Consider the following 7,543-nt stretch of genomic DNA (forward strand, 5'->3'; position numbering starts at 1 on the left):
TTTTGAAAACCCATTTACTGGTCAGAATTTTCTTGTCTATTGCTTTCTCTCTGTTTACATATATCCAAGTTTTGTTTTGGTAGAGCGAATCCTTTTCCTCTTTAATGGCTTTCTTCCACTTTTCACTGTCTTCGCTCCCCATGCACCCGCCATATGTACAGGTGAGCATACCCTCCTTTTGACTCTCTGTGTGACAGTCTCGGTACTTTGGGTGCATTTGAATGTTTCTTCTTGGTCTCAATGCATATCCACGTTCGTTTTGTCCATTGTTTTTCCTTCCATTATCCTTGTGGTCAGCATTTTCATTTTCTTCATCCTCTTCAATATCTGTTGGTTCTTCTTCATTGTTGTCAGCTTCGGGTTCTTGCTGCATTTCGCTATCTTCCTGATCTGGAGTATTTGGCTTGTCTTCTGGATCTGTCACTCTTTCCATTTCCTTTTGTTTATTTGTTGTCACAGGTTTACTTGTGAATGTCACATCTCTGGAGACATAGGTCCTTTCAGTATTTGGATCCCATATTCTGTAGCCATTTGTGTCGTATCCAACAAATATTCCTTTCTTGCTACGACTGTCCAACTTCTTCAATGGTCTGAGAATTTTAGTGTACACTTCTGAACCAAAAATCTTTAATCCAGCCAAATCTGGTCTTTTACCATACCAATTTACCGCTGGCGTTCCATTCACTGTCACTGTTGGACTTCTGTTTAGCAGGTATGCAGAAGTGAGTACAGCTTCACCCCACATTCTCTTACTTAAACCTGAATCAAAAATCAATGCTCTTGCCTTTTCCACAATTGTACGGTTCATCCTTTCGGCAGTGCCATTTAGCTGTGGTGAATATGGTGTTGTAAATTCCATTACAATCCCCTTGTTCTTACACCATTCTCTCAAGGCGTTGTTCTTATATTCCCCTCCACTGTCGCATCTTATTCTTCTCGCTCTTGTATTGAAGTGACACTCAGCTTCATTTACATATTCCTTCAAAAAGGTATACACTTCACTCTTATTTTCTAACAGGTATATCTTACAAAAATGCATATAATCATCCACACGCGTAAGGAAATATTTCTTATTGTCATAAGTGGTGGGATCAATTGGTCCACACACGTCACTATGAATTATCTCTAATGGCTTTCCAGCCCTACTTCTTTCTGTATCAAATGGGAGTCTCACTTCTTTGGCCTGCATTCAAACTGAACATATATCAACATTTTTACACTTGCTCACACTTTCTGGTATCCCTTGGCATATCTCTTGCATAACTTATGTGACCTAGCTTTCTATGCCACTCTATGCTTACATCTTGCTGAGTCATCGTAGCTTCATTCATCGTGCTAAAGTTAATTACAAACAATCCATTTTCATCCTTTCTTCCTTCGATTACAACATTTTTGTCCTTGAATATGTGGACTTTCTCTTTTGTAAACGAACACTTCTCCATCAGTTTCTGTAATACAGTGCACTGACAGCAGGTTTATGCCGAGTTCTGGAACATATGAAACGTTTTTAAAACTACACTCTTTAAATTCCAAATTGCCTATTTCTTTCGCAGTCATACTTTGATATTTCTTTGCTACCTTAATACACTGAGTATACTGCTTAGTATGTATCAAACCAGTCTTCACATTTGTCATATGACATGTGCTACCACTATCCACTACTTACATTTTGTCTTTTTCTCTTGCATCACTCATGTGGGTTTCTGCTGCTTCAGCTAGAAAATTGACCTTTCTTCTTTTATTCCTATCTTTAAAATAACAGTCCTTTTCAGCATGGTTCGTTTTCTTACATACTGTACATTGTTTTCTCATAACACTGTCCTTATTTCTAAAGTAACAGTCCTTTTCAGAGTGATTATTCCTTTTACAGATAGAGCAATTTCTCTTACCTTTGTTGGGGCAGTTGATCTGGGCATGACCTATTTGATTACAATTGAAACACTTGAAAGGGGTTTTACTTTTGGATTTAGTTACTGTCTTAAAAGCTATGCTTTCCTCTTCTTTAGTCGTCATCTTGCACTTCACTTCTTCCAACATCAATCTGGCCACCAGGTTGTCAAGGGTTCTGTCCACGGTCGCCGTTGAGTCCCAGGCGGTGCTGAAGTGTTTGTAGTCTTCTGGTAGAATCGTTGTTATTTTTGTCATGATCATGTTTTCATCAACGTTTTGGTTCAGTTGACAAAGCTTGAAGGCAATGTTCTGCACATGACTTATATTCGTCATCATATCCTTAGTTTTGTCATACTTGAAGTTGTAGAAGTCTTGTAGCAGAAGGCACTTCTGTTGAGAGATGTCTCGCTGATAAATTTGCTTCAAGATGTCGTACATTTCTTTTGCAGTTGTGCGTGTCACAATGTGGGTCTTCACGTGTTTCTCTATCATTCTCACTATGTAGTATTGGCACTTTGCATCTTGCATCTTCCATTTCCTTATATTATCTTTGTCTCTTCCTTGGTCACTTAACAGGTCACTGCCATCAACGATGTTTATCAGTTCTTTTGCACACATCAGAATCTTGATTTCAAAATCCCACAATGGAAATGAGTCAGCATCCTTCAGTTTTGGCAAATGAGTTACCTCTTCTGTTTCTGTCTCTGTGGTTGCCATTTTCTCGTTATTCTTCTTCTGTCTTCTCCTTTTTTTTCTTTCCTTTTTTAGTTTTTGAGCAAATCTGGGCCCATAACCTGTTGATCTTCTTTGTGTCATGCTTACATATCACTTAACAGCCATATTGGATGAGAAGAAACTTTTTATTATAATACAAAACAAAAACAAATGAATATAGATCACTATTACCAACTTGAACATTTTTACATTACTAAGATTCTCAACAAATGGGAGGGCATTAACCCTTAAACTTTGGGCTTGCTATGTGTATCGGGCATGGACTTGCGTGGCCTTGTGGATCTGGCATCATGTCCGGAGCAATCCAGAGGTTTCTTGAAGGAACAGATGAGAGGCTTCCATGACTTGCTGAGACAAAACCCCACCTCTCTGTTCATATTGTTGGGATGGAGTTCAATCTCAATGGCCTCCCCAATGATGCGATTCATATAATGGGTCTTGGTGGTGAGAATTGAGGTATTCTGAAGCTGAATGTGGTGTCCCAAATCGATGCTGTGTTCAGCCACAGCTGACTTGTCCGCATGTGCCTCTGATGCTCCTTCAACCTCGTGTCCACAGAACGGCCCATCTGCCCAATATAGACCTTTATATTATTATATTTTTTGGTCCAGTACGTGTCGTTATCCAAAAAAGTGAAGTTACACTGAAACCTTGGCCGTGCCACAGCTCAAGCGGTTAGTTGCTGGCTTCCCACTGTGGCAGCCTGGGTTTGATCCTGGGTCTGGTCAAGTGGGATTTTTGGTGGACACAGTGGCACTGGGGCAGATTTTTTCCGAGTACTTCGGTTTACCCTGCCAATCTTCATTCCACCAATTGCTCCACAATCACCCTCACCTATCATCTGGGGCTGGTACAATAGGCCAGAAGTGGCCGCAGTACAAGGGACTTAGTCCCACCCCACTAGCAATAAAAAACATATACTGAAACCTCGATTTTACACTTTTTAAGGGGCTACCTAGAACAAGTGTAAAATCAGGGAGATGAGAACGTAAACAAAATTAGATTTTCCTTATACCATACCTTTCGACAATAACTTAAAAAATACATGTTTGAACACTTTACTATGTATATGTATATGCAAATATAGTTCTTGCTTTATTTTATGATCGTGTATCAACTGCAGTTTTCATGTGGCATCAGTAAGATGAGACAGTGATTATAACTGATGAATGGAAAGGTTGAGGAAGAAAGTGGAAGTAGTCTATTTCAAGGTACTATCCCAACATTCGTCTGGATAGAGTGGCAAATATGGTATGTACCCAGTTACGCTACTTCTTTAATCATTCAGGAAGAGACTTTTTCTTCTTCTTCTTCCTTTTCTGTCCAGCTCAGTCTGTATAATTCATTTTCAGCTTTGCCGCACATTGCAGTAATATTGTTCTTGATATAAAACTGACACTTGCTACCTTATGGCTGTTTCCACTACTTTCAGTGCATCCAAGAACTGCAACTTCCTCTTCCTCTTCTGGCCTAGTCAAATGCTGATCTAATACCTGGTCAACACTCTGGATGCTCTGGATTCCATAAACCTCAACAGCACCGTCACATGTTGTGCAGTCCATGAGGTTGTAAATTGTGCCAATCATCCTCTTCATCTTTACTGAGTTTCACTGCACTATCATTGCTGCTAACATGATCAACTGAGAAATCACATTTTACAAAGCAATTCTTGATTGCAGTGGGTGTTACTAGACTCCAGGTCTCTGCTGTGAAGTGCATTGCAGATAACAGACCCAGCTTCTTCAGTGTAACATCCTGAAGCAGTCCCGTGTCGACCATAGCTAGTCTTCTGAATCAGCTGCTTTCTGTAATGGCACTTGAGTGCATGGATGAGTCCCACACCTAAAGACTGTAGATTGCTGGAAGAAATAAACTTTGACGTTGCTGGAAAATGTGGCATTCTTGAGATAGGCAGCACATTGATCAATGAAAAGAGAGATTTTTCAGTTTAGTACTCAGTTTTCAATCTAGCTGTATGAGGTAATTTTCAAATATTTTGGTGGCCATCCAAGAATTTGTATTACCTTCACATTTTGTAAGTAGTCGCTTGACATTTCTGAAGCAATGCGGAGTTTCATATCTTCAAATTACGAGAGGTGGCTGTTTATTACTACACTAGCATTCAACACAAAGGGTACAGTAACCTGCTGTTTAGATTTGATACCACCATGACAAAAATCTCCTTCAAAAGTGAAGGTTTTGCTAAGTTGCAAATCGAAAAATAGACCACTTTTAGCAGCATAATACTATATATCACAGAAGTCATAAAGAAAAAAAAAAGTAAAGCTATCCCTGTAACAGGCCATGAAGGCCCATAGGGTTGTGAGACGTTAAGGGTCCCACATTACCTTGACAATCGGCTCAAAGATGGCGGTAAGGTTGTCAGCCTTACGAACCGGCTGCGCTTCACTCCCCAAGAAAATTATTTAATTAATTCCTGGTACTCATTTCTGTTAGAGGCTGAGTAAACCCCAGGGCCTAGTGTGGCCGGAAGGATTAGGTCAATTGAAAAAATCCAATGACCTCATCGGGAAGTCATAACCTTCAATTTCTTGCAACAGTCAGTAATTTGTCCAGTCTTCTCAACACTTATGCTCTCTCCTGACAGTTCTGTATACAATGTTGTCTCCCCTCTTAAATCTGCTGAACCATCCCCTGGAAGCCAAAAACTCTATTCCCAGATGAATGACAATGTGCAGCACCTTCTCCTTAAGGTGGGTGCTGTCTATGTAAGCATTACTGTCACATGCCTGCTTGATCCATGCCGCAAGTGCCGATTCCACTTTCTTCAGTGATACATATTTCAGTCATTTCTGCTGTTTCTAGGAAGGTCCACACTAGATATACCTTCTTTCAATTTCTTCGCAGTTCTTCACAACAGTGTATAGCATGGACACTGAAGGTCTCAAGCATGATGCCAGTTCAACATGTGCTTCAATATGTTCATCAACTAATGCTAATATTTATTTTTTCATTTATTACAAATTTTCATTTTCATTTATTATCTGTATTTCATCCTCTTTTTTTGTAAACTCCATCTTAATCAACAATCAAATTTGGTCTCTATGTAGTGAAGTGAGATGGGATGTGGGAGATTGAAGAATTTATTCTTGGTATATTTTGTTGAATGTTTCACTTATTGAAAACACAACTGCCATGTTGCAATGGTAATGTTTTGGGAACATTTGACATAAGACAAAGACACTGCTGTTCTTGAGTCACAGTTACACAAACAGACAAGAAGATCAAAGCTGGCCTAATGCACAAGCTGCTTAGATCTACACCAGTAGAAAAATCCACTACTCTGCAACAGGCACACATGGTGTGCACAAATCATTTCCAGCTCTATGCAACAGGTCTTAATGAAGTCACATGGTGTGCACAAATCACTTTCAGCTGTGCATCAGCCAAATGGTAGTACATACATTTAGACTGAACAATTTATGACTGCTAATAGGGAAGGAAGCCCATTGCCTCAAATAAGAAATTCTCAAGAAATGAACTACAAAACACAAAATTGAAGTTTCACTGTATGTACAAATTATTTACCCTACGCATCTATGATCTACAACTGGAGACAGGGTGTAAAGTCTCAGAGCATCACTGCTATATCAGCCTGTTTGGCTGTAGTGACTTGAAAAACAGAAGTTCATTTTTTTTTAATTTTTCTTAGCACTTTATCTTCTGAACCAAAAGTACAATGTAAATGACCTTATATAAATCTTTTGACAAAGTACCATGAACAATTTTTATTTAGCAGTCCTGATGAAAACCGATTTCATAAAGTTATGGCAGATTTTATTATTGTTCAGGTTCAACACACAGAACAAGCAAGCACTATAAAAACATAATTATCACGCTTATCAGTACTCATTCATACCAATTCCTTTCAAAGACTCATGAATACATCTGATACATAACACTCATACTCCAATCCACAATCTGATTTGAGAATCCTCTGGTTGCAAAGTGCCCGTCTAAAGTGACTTCAGGCTGATCTTTATACTTCTAAGTTCAGTGCCCCCATGAGATCTAATCTGTACACTTCCTCAGAATTTGGATTAAGACATTCTCAGTCAGGTATTTAAATGTGAGTTAGAAGTGTGGGCCCAGGAGCCATGATAAGAGAAACCAATACAAACCATTTGACTGAAAAAGCAACATTATAACAAATTTATTTTCAACGCCAAAAGCTTGCTTCACCATTTGTGAAGTTGTTTTGACTACTGGATGTCTTTTGCAGAAAGAGACTAAATATTTTCAGGAAGCCTTGAACCAGTACATGCATAGTATGTAAGCAACCTTCACTCTCAAAGTGTGACAACATTATAAAGTTGAGAGTCTCATCTTCAGTTGTTATCACCTAGAGAAAATATTACAATGACAATTTTACTTTCTACATGGAATTTATCAGGTTCTGCCACATGGCACCCGAATGGTCAATACACATAACTGCTCATAACACACTGTTTATAAAACTTTATCACTACAGTTCTGATGCAACCAAGGCTCCAAATTCAAAACTGATATTACGTGGTGCTTGTGTTTCTGTCTGCCCTTCATATGCTGGGCACATGTCAGCAAATCACACAGCATCTGAGGTTTCTTACCAGTGACAATTCATGCTGTAGTCTTCTGCATTATTACACTGTTTTTTTTTTCTGTGGCGCTACAGCCCCAATTTGGGGCCTACCTCCATGAAACTCTCCGTTTTACTTTGGTTTACTAGATCTTACACATATGGTAGGACTCCTTGGGCGAGTGATCAGCTCGTCGCAAGGCCTCTACCTGTAGACAAACACAGAAAAACGCACACAAACATCCATGCTGAGTGGGATTCGAACCCACGATCCCGGCTTCCGAGCGAGCGTAGACAGTGCATGCCTTAGACCGCTCGGCTACCGTGACCGGCATTACA

This window comes from Cryptotermes secundus, unplaced genomic scaffold, assembly GCF_002891405.2.
Source record: "Cryptotermes secundus unplaced genomic scaffold, Csec_1.0 scaffold330, whole genome shotgun sequence".
Lineage (NCBI taxonomy): Eukaryota > Metazoa > Arthropoda > Insecta > Blattodea > Kalotermitidae > Cryptotermes > Cryptotermes secundus.